At 39.5% G+C, this 11020-nt stretch overlaps 1 long non-coding RNA gene across 1 annotated transcript in view; it reads right to left on the bottom strand.

Annotated features, from left to right (window-relative positions):
- Window positions 1–1184: 1184 nt before the first annotated feature.
- LOC135224645 (uncharacterized) overlaps window positions 1185–11020 on the bottom strand; it is a 14401-nt gene continuing 4565 nt past the window's right edge. The window contains exons 2-3 of the long non-coding RNA XR_010316795.1: window positions 1660–1769; window positions 1185–1303 (exon numbers count right to left, since the gene is read on the bottom strand). This is a non-coding gene — a long non-coding RNA (uncharacterized LOC135224645). The remainder of the gene's footprint in view (window positions 1304–1659; window positions 1770–11020) is intronic.

Below are 11020 nucleotides of genomic sequence, written 5' to 3'. Positions count from 1 at the left end.
CCGGGCAGCCATTCGATTTTTTTTGTTTGAATGCCGACTCCCCTAATCGGTGGGGAGATACAGCTAAATTTAACAGTAGGTAAGTATCCAAATAATAAATTTTATTATGAAAATTTATATATTCATAGGAAACCGAGTGTTTGGATTTTCTTTTGGAGTCTAAAGATATATAATGGAGAGGCAAGTGCTTAAAAAATGAATACTAAAATATTTATATTTTTTACCATTTTATACCAGCTATGGAAAAAAATTATTTTACTAACTTTTTTTCTTTTTTCTTTTTTTGTCGACCTATGTTGTAGTGACACCAGATAATTCAATATTAAATCAATCACTAGCTGTGGAAAAAATTGATTTTACATACGTTTTTTTCTTTGTCGTGGTAGTGACACCAGATAATTCTGTGTTAAATCAGTCACTCAATCTTATATCAAGGTATAGGAGCTTACATTTTACCAGTATCAGAATCATTACTATTCATCTTTTTGTATTTTAAAACATTTACTTGTTACCCTTAGTTTGTAAGGGAATGTTTATTTGCTTTTTTTGTTGAAGTTTAGGGTGCCCCCAGCATTATAGTAGAATTAGATGCATTTGAGGTACTGTCCGCAGGTATCAGCTCGGTTTATGTACTATTTTAAAGCCTGATCTTACAGCTTTAGTCATTTCTTTAAAATATGCTCTGACTGAATGTTGCATACATTACCAGCTTAACTATGAAACTACCTAATTAACAGTGAAAGACTTGAGATTAAACCTTAATGTCATGTCATGGATTGAGAGTATCCCACTTTATCAAAAATGATGATAACTTTAATTATGGATCATGAGAGCAGATTGTTTTGCCTCAATGGTCGTGCTAAACTACCCAATTATATAATTGGTTAACATTTGAAATTAAGTTATCACCATCAATGGTGATGGAGCTTTATCTTGAAAGACTTTTAGTTTCCAGTTTTTCTTTTATCACTGTCATCTAGAAAAAATCAAGTGTTATAGGTAAATTGACACTGAATTAACAAAGGTATTAGAAATAGACTCTGTTATTATTATTTTATTAATATTTTATTTATGGTTTAGGGCTTTTGACACCTTAAATTCAAGGAATCCTGTTGCTCCTGGTGAAAGGTCTCCAATGTATCAATACACAGTTGAGGAACAGAAAGAGTCCTTAACTTTTGTAGCACGTCGGATGATGGGTTTGGAACTTGTGACAGGCAAGCGAGTTGTTGATGAGGGAAGACGAATGTCAGTCATCAGTTTCTCTTCTACACTCAAGGCTATTTGTCAGCTGGCATCTGATCTGGTGAACAGGAATATTCTTAGGTAAGTAAAGACGATTTTTGTGTTGAGTACAAATTTCTTCAGTATCTACAGAAAGCTGCCATTTATAGTTTACGCAAATAAATGGCCTCATATTTTCTATAACTATTATTAAAAATACATTAATTTTTATGTTAATTTCATTTGAATGTTAAATTCAATAACCGATTATTTAATTTGAATGTTAAATTCAATAGCTGTTAATTAAAAATACAATAAATTTTCTTATATACTGTCAATTTAAATGCTAGTGATACAATTTCCCATGAAACTATTGTTATCTTAGAGTAAATTCTAAAATACACTATTACTTAAAGTGAATGCTAAAATACACACTATTAATAATCACCACTTCAACTTGATGATTGGAGCTTCTTCCTTATTAACTGTGATGATTATTTGTTCATATGGGGAACAAAACTTCAGTAGGAGAAATCTTCTGGTGCCTGTTGGAAACCAGTTAAAAAACAATCAAAGGTTGTACTATATATAAGGAATCTGTGGCTTCTGGCCTCTAAGGTGTAGAAGAGGTGGAGAGTGGTCATCAATCACACATGAACCCAGGGACATGTTTAGTCTTAGTCTTTCTTCAACCGCTTTGGAGAGCGGATGTTCGCTTTTGGGCCCCCCCCCCACCTGGTTTTTTGTACAGCCCGTGATTCCTTCCTGCTTTTTTGGTGTGTGTCTGTGTGTGTGTGATACTAACAATTCCCTCAAGAAGTCACAGGTGCATCAGCACATGTGTCCCAGCCTTCCAGGATTCCCATGCTCATGATTCCTAGCTTCCTCCTTGACTGACCCCATACATTGTGCAGGTGTCGTGCTAATTTTTGTAATGTTACCAATCCATGCCCGGAGTGTCATTCCTGGCCTGTTATGCAGTGGAAGAACTTCTACAAGATGAGGGAGTATTATAGGATGTCTACACATCCATCTTGGGAAGGATTCACCCCTCCTCAAGTGGACGCTTCTGCTTCCCCTTCTTCCAGACTTTTTCCCTCTGTATCTTCATCCATCGATGCCTTGTCTCCTTTTCTTTGATTCATCTTTTGAAGTATCGGAAGTTGGTCAGGATGATAGCTTGTCTAATGCTGCCTCCTCTCTTATGGGGGAAGTCCTTGGGGAGGGAGCAGGCAGCAACTTCTTGTTCCTTCGTTTCAGAGACTGATTCGCACAAGATGGCTTCTGTGTGGGCCTCCTTAGACCTACAAGGGGTCCCCTCCTTGGAGGACCTGTTGTCCCATTTCATGTCTACATGCCTTCCAGCTACGGCTCCCCCCGCAGTCCCCCGTCCTCTTGGCCTCAATTACTTTAGGTCGTGTGCTGCCGCCTAGCGAGACACCATCTATAACTATGCCTCATCCTGGGTCGCCCTTTATCTTGCCATCAGTGAGGTCATCGATTTGAATTTTAGCCTAGCCTAACTTTCTTAACACAAATGAGAAATCTACCCACCTGTACTCGTTCTCCAACTCCAGTATACTCCAGAAATCACCTTAGATCAACAACACAACAAGACTTACAACCCAAAAACTCCTACCAGACAGAGAGCTCTCCCTACCAACCAAACACTAGCCCCACGTGTCTCCTACTGGCCTGTGTTATTGTTTACATCCCACCGACGCCGCTGCCATCTTGTCTATGACGTCACAACACAACTTAAATACATCAACAGACACCTAGAATCAACCATATGCTGTCCATACATAAGACACCCACCATATTTCAACAATGAATAAAATACCAATAACAATTATACAATATATAATCAATCGACTCGGGCTTAGAGTCTAACACATGCTGTGATGTTACCACCAGCATCTTTTCTGCCTGGGATGTCACATTCTAGTGATGTTACATCCCCTTACTGTTGCCGTGGCATCACATCCAGCTTCCTCCACGGCGTCTTGCAAGCTATGGTAGCCAAAATGGCCTTTGCTTTTCGAAAGAGGTACATATTGTGGTATCTCGAAGAGGAAACATAGTAGATCACCATTTTCTCCTTAGTCTCCTTCGCCCTCGAGTTAGATAATGGAGGATTGAGGACTTTGTTGTTTCACCTTCTGGGAGCAGGAGAGATGTATTGTCTCCTTCCCCACACTGATAAGTCTCCTCTTCATGTATGTGGACGTGGTTCTCTCTCACGTTCATGTGCCTGTGAAGAATGATCTTCCACCTTCTCCTCAGAAGTCTCTTGCTGGTCCTACTTCTCAACCTGTTCCAGTTTGTCATAAGGATGACAAGGCTTCAATTAAGAACTCAAAGGTGGTGGTTCCCTCAGGCTGGTGTTCCAGTTGCTTAGAGACCTTCAAGGCATTCTTCTCTTTGTAAGTTGCATTCTCATGGTAAGTCTAGTAAACACTCAAAAAGAAGATGCCTTAACATGGCCAGGTTTCTCTTTGGGTAGCTTCTGTGATAGTAATTGTCATTTCCCGTGATGTACAGACTTCCTTCAAGAAGTCTGCACTTTTGATGTAAACTAATGAGTTGAATTACATAATTGTTCCTATGCCTTTCATATATGGAGTATCCTTTGGTGCATGCACTGGACCAGCTAGGTACCCACTAACCAAGAGAGTACCCACTTTGAGATCAGGGAGAGAGGATGTTCAATTTCACCAACTGACACAACTCATTCTTCCAATTGCGGCAGAGTTAGTTTGTGATGCTCTCATTGCTTGTGTGCTAAATACCTATTGTGCTTTGTCTTATTGTGTGTTTTGGGTGCTGTCTTTTCAGAATCAATTTATTTCATGAATACTCCTTAAGTGTATGGGAATTATGCTTGTTTTCAGCACTGTATGTCATTCTTGTTGGCCTTCTGTCTTTTAGAAGGATGAGCAGGCCCAACACTGCTGCGAAGGCTTTGGTTGACCCTTATGGTAACTTAAATCTTCCATTGCGGCAGATCCACTCTTAGTTTGTATTTTTTGGTGGGGTAAAGAAAGTACTCGTGATTTCCCCGTCCTGAAATAGTATGCCTCTAATGGCATGGTAGAACAGCTACATCACACAAATACCATTCACTTTGGAGATGGTGCGTTCAGTGTTGGATTCAGTCAGGGAGGGAGACTAAGTAATCTCAATCGACTTTCAAGATGTGTATTTGAAGATCCCAATGCAGTGGAACTTGCAGTCCTAGAAATCATGTGCCAAGAAAACGTCTTCCCTTCCAAGTGCTTACCAGGGTCTAGGGTGAAAACCCTGGTCTCAGCTTGAACTCACTTAGAAGGAATCTGTGTGATTCAATACATGAACTATTGGCACATCCTTCTGTGTGATTCAATACATGAACTATCGACACATTCTTGCTTCATGGATTACTGGCTGACCCTTGCTCCTTAAGAGTGGAAACTACTTTGAGACAAGCAACGAAATAGTCCCGCTCCCATAGTCTCGATATACTGGGGAGTTGATGGATGTTGAACCCGACTCCCAAGCAGATTAAGTACTTGGGAATGAGAAAAAGACACCATAGCAGCAAAAGTCTTCCTCGCAACTTCCCAGACAGATACCCACAAGGAATTTGCAAGGTGATTCCTGGAAGACAAGGAACAACCAGGATAACAATGGCAAGTGATCTAGGGTCATCTCACATCCCTGGAGAAACTTGTACTGAACTGGAGAATCCTGTGATCTCTGCAATGGCAACTGAAATGCCATTTCTTCTTCCTGAACAAACCTTAGCACCACCTGGTGCCCCTCAATCGGGACATTTGGGAAGAATTGGTTTGATGGCTCATGGATAAAAACATAGAAACCTTCTTCAAAGGGTTTCCCTAAGCTTGCCTCTGGAAATACTTCTCTTCTTAGATACCTCCCACTAAGGCTGGGGAGCCAGTCTAAGAGGAGAAGTCGCCTCCAGGACGTGGGCCTGCAAAATCTGCACATCAACAAACTTGAAATGACAGTGGTGTGACTGGCACTGTAGACATCTCAGCATCATCTGCAAAGGCACTCAGTGGTAGTCAGGAGTGACCACCACCACTGTGGTAGCTTACATCAAAAAGTAAGGGCAACAGTTTCTCCCTCACTGTGTCAGTTACCCTTTCAGAGCTGGGGCCCACTTGTGATCAACCTGTTCATCTCTAGGTTAAACCAAAAACTCACCATCACCAGACCAGTGGGCAGCACTGCAAGATGCATTCCATCATCTACACAGGATGATAACCAGGGTATTCATCACCCCTGGTCTTTGCATGACATTGGTGGCTCGTCGCTAGCTGAACGTAGTTATACACAGACGACCTGTTTCTAGGAGTAGACAGCCTGAAAGTCCTCCCTGTTTGGTCAACTCTTCTCTCACAACCACACATCAAGAGATTCCATCAATTAGTGCAATTGCTGCAACTTAACAGGTGGAGAGTATCCTACAACACCTGGAAGAAAAGGGATTTTTTCATAGAGAAGCAATGGAAATGTCTGGTTTCCTCCAACTCTTCTGGCAAATGTCTACCAGGAAAAGTGGGCCATCTTCAGCTTGTGTTGGGAAGGGGTTACTCCCCAATCAGTACCTCTTTTAAGGGGTAGTAAACTTTCTGGTGTTCCCTCTTCAAGAGAAGGGTTATCCTTATCTTTGGAAGTCTCCATGCTTATGAGGATTTTCAACCAATCATGTCCTCCATGGGAGACTAGACCCATGCAGCGGGACCTGGCCTTGGTGCTCTGAAGCCTGAGAATCACCCTTACAAACTCTGTATTGGATCTCACCTAAAGCTGGTTTTCCTCCTTTCCCTTGTCTCAGCCGGGAGTCAGGGAACCACCTACATTGTCCTTTTTATCTGGCACTCTGATGGGTGGGGCTCACTCTCCTCCATTCCAGAGTTTGTGGCTGAAATGCAAAATTCCTTGGTTCTGGACTCAAGGTTGAGTTTTTATTGATTCCCTCCCTCCTGGATTTTGTAGACCCAGATGAGATGCCTGGCACACACTTGTCTTCTTTATTTTTTTTTTCTCTTTATCATCAAACCCTTCATCTCATGTCTCCTCTGATAGGAGGACAGTTGTGGCTCATTTGTTAAGTATATTTTAGTTTTACCAGACCACTGAGCTGATTAACAGCTTTCCTAGGGCTGGCCTGAAGGATAAGATATTTTTACATGGCTAGGAACCAATTGGTCACCTAGCAATGGGAGCTACAGTTTTTTGTGGGATCTGAACCACATTATATCGAGAAATGAATTTCTATCACCAGAAATATATTCCTCTGAGTCTGCGTTGGTCAAGCCGAGAATTGAATTTCGGACCACCAGATTAGTAGCCGAGCACAAAAACCACTCGTCCAATGAGGAACCGTGACTCAATTGTGCAGGCTTCAGATCAGCATTACCGTCTTGCTCAGCACGTGCATTGAGATTGGGCTCGAGCGTGACAATTCACCATTATACAGTATCTACAGGTACTGTGATGATCTGTGTGCAGAAAATTGTGCAGCACCTCAGTATACTACATGGTTTGCCTCAAACCTTGGATTGATCATAAGGAACCTTGCAGGACTGGTAAATATGGTTTGGAACTGTGTTCCATTCACGAGTCATCCTCAGCTTTATGCAGAACTTAGAAATGGCACATTATCCCCAAATAATGCTAGTGCTACACACGGTTCACACATAAAAGGTCACTGTATTATGATACTGCCAAGTGTTGTAGAGAGTTGTACGCATGGGATTGTGAAGACAGTTGGGATGTTCTTGGTCTGTCCAAGACTCCCATTGTGCAAGTGCTTGTGAGCAATCATCCATAGCTCTTAGTTCAGTTTCACCTTACCACAGAAGCCTAAGAAGCCTACAGAATGTGGACCATGATTTTGCATGGTTAAAAGTAAACCTAAAACTGTTATGAAATTGAAGTTTATGATTTGAGCAGTTACAATTCTACTAGATCTGACTGTTCATGTCCACGGTTCAAGAGCACTCACCATGACAAACTGATGAGTCAGCCTCTCTTTCAGGAGAGTGTCCTATTCTTCCTATGAGGAACCTGGTTGAACCTGAGTGCTTTTCTCCTTCAGAACCCATTTAGGCAGCAGAGTTGAAAGAGAGATTGCTTGGCTTGATGATCTTGGGGAAGTAACCACTACTTTGTTGAGCCCATCTTGTTGGTAGGTCTCACTGTAGGGGTTCATTGAGGAGGCACAGCAGTTGTTCTGACTGCTTTGGTTGCTGCTTGGTAAAGTATCTTTGATCAGATTAATAGTCTGATGTACAGATATGAGGGTTCCCTGCAATCCAATAATTAAGCAAGCAGTTTTCCCATATTCAACTTGTGAAAAGGCATAGACTACAAGTCCTGACTAGGAGTAGTCTTGCTCAATGAAACTGATCTTTCTTGGTTATCTCTTCATGCTTTCTTAGGAGTAAGTTTAGGGAGCAGTAGAAATGAGGCATTTTGGTAATCAGAACACCTTTATCTGCAGTGAAGTTTTCTTCAAGTCCTCAGGGGTGATGAAGGAAGTCACAGCCATGCCTTCTGTGTCTGGTGTCGGGAGGGGGCTCCATTCCACAAAACTAAGACAAGGAACATGACCTTCCTCTAGGAACAGTTATGATGGGAGGTACGAGGAAGAGAGGGAGAAGCTTAAGTTGGCAGTTCTCCACAGTTGCCACTACTAGAGAATGCCTGTTATGACATCAGATAAGGTTTATCTGTGTCCTTTTTGATGGCTACAGACTACCATTGAAGGACCAGCGCCCTCCCCTATATCATTTACTAGTACCGTTCCTGTCTTACCCTCCAGGATCTTCTTGAGAATTTCTGGCCCTGTCAGCAATGGTTGTATTATTGGAGAAACATCCTTAAAGTTGTATACAAATCCGATTCCGGGCTTTTGAGTAACCTCTTTCTGGTGGAAAAAGGAACTGGAGGCTGTGTAATGCTTAGCACAGCAATAAAGAAATGTAGTTTCAAGATGAAACCAACAGCAAGCAAGTGGTACCACCAAATTGCTTCTGCTAATATCATTGTGAATAAAAATGTATTGAACTTTATGACTGAAACAGCAAGATAGATAAAGTTAAAAACTTTTTTTTTACTACATAAAAGAGTAATGGTGTTAAAATCTGTTGAAATTCATTTATTTTTGTAAATAGCAAAGACAAAACTTATTCAAATGCTCATATTTGAAAGTTTTATGTTAATCATGGGAAACAACAGAACCCATGGGAGCACTTGAACTACAAGGGACAACTGAGAATGTCATGTAGGACAGTTTATCAGCATTAGTTGCCATTCCAGAACTATGGAAACCATACCTAGACAAATCAGATTGTATTGGTTCCCTAACTGTCAAGTTTCTGGTCAGTGGCACAGGCACTTACAGACATTACCACCAAAAAGGTGACTGGATGACTTGGTATTTGTATATAATTACATTAACTTAAAACCATAATTTCCTCAATGTTTGCTTAATATAACTTTTTTTTTTCTCTCTCTCAGGTACTTGTGCACCTACCGTTTGAATTTACAACATGCAGAAATGATACTAAGTTGCCTTCAAAGAACTGGGAATTGGAATGGACTCCCTTCAGCTGCAGAATTTCGAAAAGCATACAAAAGACTGATACAGAGAGCTAGTCTCATATGCAACAATACAGCTTTTACAAATGATTTTGAAGGGGAAAATATTACAGTTAGTCAAGGAACTATTTACCTATATAGAAATGATTTGAAAGACCAAAACCTTGGATTTAATGTTTGTTTTAATATATCATGTCTAAGTGCTGATTATGGGTCAGATACAATGTCAAGAGCAAAATTCATTTCTAGATATGTGGCTAGAAAATTAGCATGCTCTGAATGCACTGAAATCTTACTGGACGATGAATACGGTAGCATTTTTAGGAGTGCTATAACTGGTAAAATTCACATAATTCCATCTATGTATGTTTTAAAACTAATAAGATTATGTGAGAAAACTTTGAAAATACATATGCTCCAGTCTCATTCATTTGAGCTTGAAGACTTTGTTATTTTAGTTTTTGGTGAATATTCACAACTAAATAAAGATCTAGGTATAAAAAACACTTCTGTAATCCATTACGCAGAAGAACCTCACCATGTCATATGTTTGACAAAGGTTATAATTCGTACCTTCATGTACTTTAGTCGGAGGACTTTCACAAGATTTAATTGAAATACATTTTTTTTTCAGCTTATGTTGTTAACATTGTAATTAATTTCATATTTTTGTAATTGTATAATTTTGATAATTACTGTAATAAAGTACAAAGTTTTGGTAAATTTAGGCTTGTTATTTCCATGCCTTCAGACATTCATACGTTCACTACTACCAGTACTGTCATTAATAGTTTGGTGGGCAGTCAGACAATTAAAATTTGACGATCAAGGCCTGGCCCGTACAGTATCATGAGGATGAGAGAGAGAGTCGAAGTGACCTGCCTTCAAGAAATTCAAGGAGTAATTGCTAAAATTATACCCTAAAGCACCACAGCCTAAGAAAGTTGAAGTGAATCTACAGTGGGTGTAATGGCTGAATTTTTGAAGTGTTTAAAGGAAAGGAGTATGATTTGTGAAGAGAGTAATAGATGGAATGGACAGATGAATGAATTAATGAATGAATAAGACAAGATGTGACCTTTAGGTCACTGATGTAAACGAGCTTGTGGTGAATTCCAAAGACTGGCAGTATGATCAAAGACATTCACCAGACCAATCAACCCTGGGATTTCTAATTGTTACAGAGAAAAAATAAGACAAGTGGTAGCTGAGTAGGTTAAAATGCTACCAGGTAATTATAAATTCTTTATAAGTATACATACAGACATCAAAGAGACTCATACGAGAGAGTCAAGAGCTTACATTAGCTCTATACTCGGTACCTCTTGGAGAAATCTATTGATATGCAGTTTTCCAGATATCAACAAAAGCATCAAGTGTGACAGAATGATTGCTGAAGCTTTAGTAAAATCTAAGTGTGAAAAAATTCTGAGTGTTCATGTAAAAAAGGCTATTAAGTGTAAAAATAAAAAAGAAATAAAAAAAGGGAATACTGTCAACCACTATCTTATTTAACTATAAACACCTCTCAAAATGGTAGATAAAACGAAAAAGACATACGTGCTAACACAGCTGTTTCCATTCTCCAGCAATGCTCTACCAGTGTAAATAAAAAGTGCAATCACCTTTGTACTGTATTAATGAGAAATTATCTTGATAGAAAAAACTAATTTCAAAACCTTGAAATGACATTATCTGTACTAAAGGTACTATACACACTGGCCACCAAAAAATACCCTTTTGGGTTCTGCCCATTAAAAACTGATTAAAACTATTAAGAAAAGATCTACTACTTCTCAATAATCTTAGCTTGCAATTAAGTGCTTTAAGATTCACACAGACAAGGGCTGCACTAAAATCTAAACCAACCATACATGTCTCAGCATCTTCATCAATAGCACTGCATGATAAGTACTGATAAGAGTGCATCAACGTACAAAGGCCTTTACAAACCCAAACTGTAATGCTGGAGCAGTTTCTCAAAAACATTAGGTAAAACAGGTAATTGAAATCGGCCTATATTCTGAAATTCTGAAGGATGTAAGGACAAACTTAGTCCCTTAGGATGACTTGAAATTTAGTTGAATGATCTGTAGGGATAAAAATACAAGAAGAAATGTTAATGAGCATTACTTCTTAATGAGTATTACTTATTTGAATAAAAACTTCAAATGGAGAGATA

The sequence above is a fragment of the Macrobrachium nipponense genome, chromosome 12, assembly GCF_015104395.2.
Source record: "Macrobrachium nipponense isolate FS-2020 chromosome 12, ASM1510439v2, whole genome shotgun sequence".
Classification (NCBI taxonomy): domain Eukaryota; kingdom Metazoa; phylum Arthropoda; class Malacostraca; order Decapoda; family Palaemonidae; genus Macrobrachium; species Macrobrachium nipponense.
The sequence above is the reverse complement of the archived record's forward strand: the minus strand, read 5'-3'. Positions and strand labels throughout refer to the sequence as shown.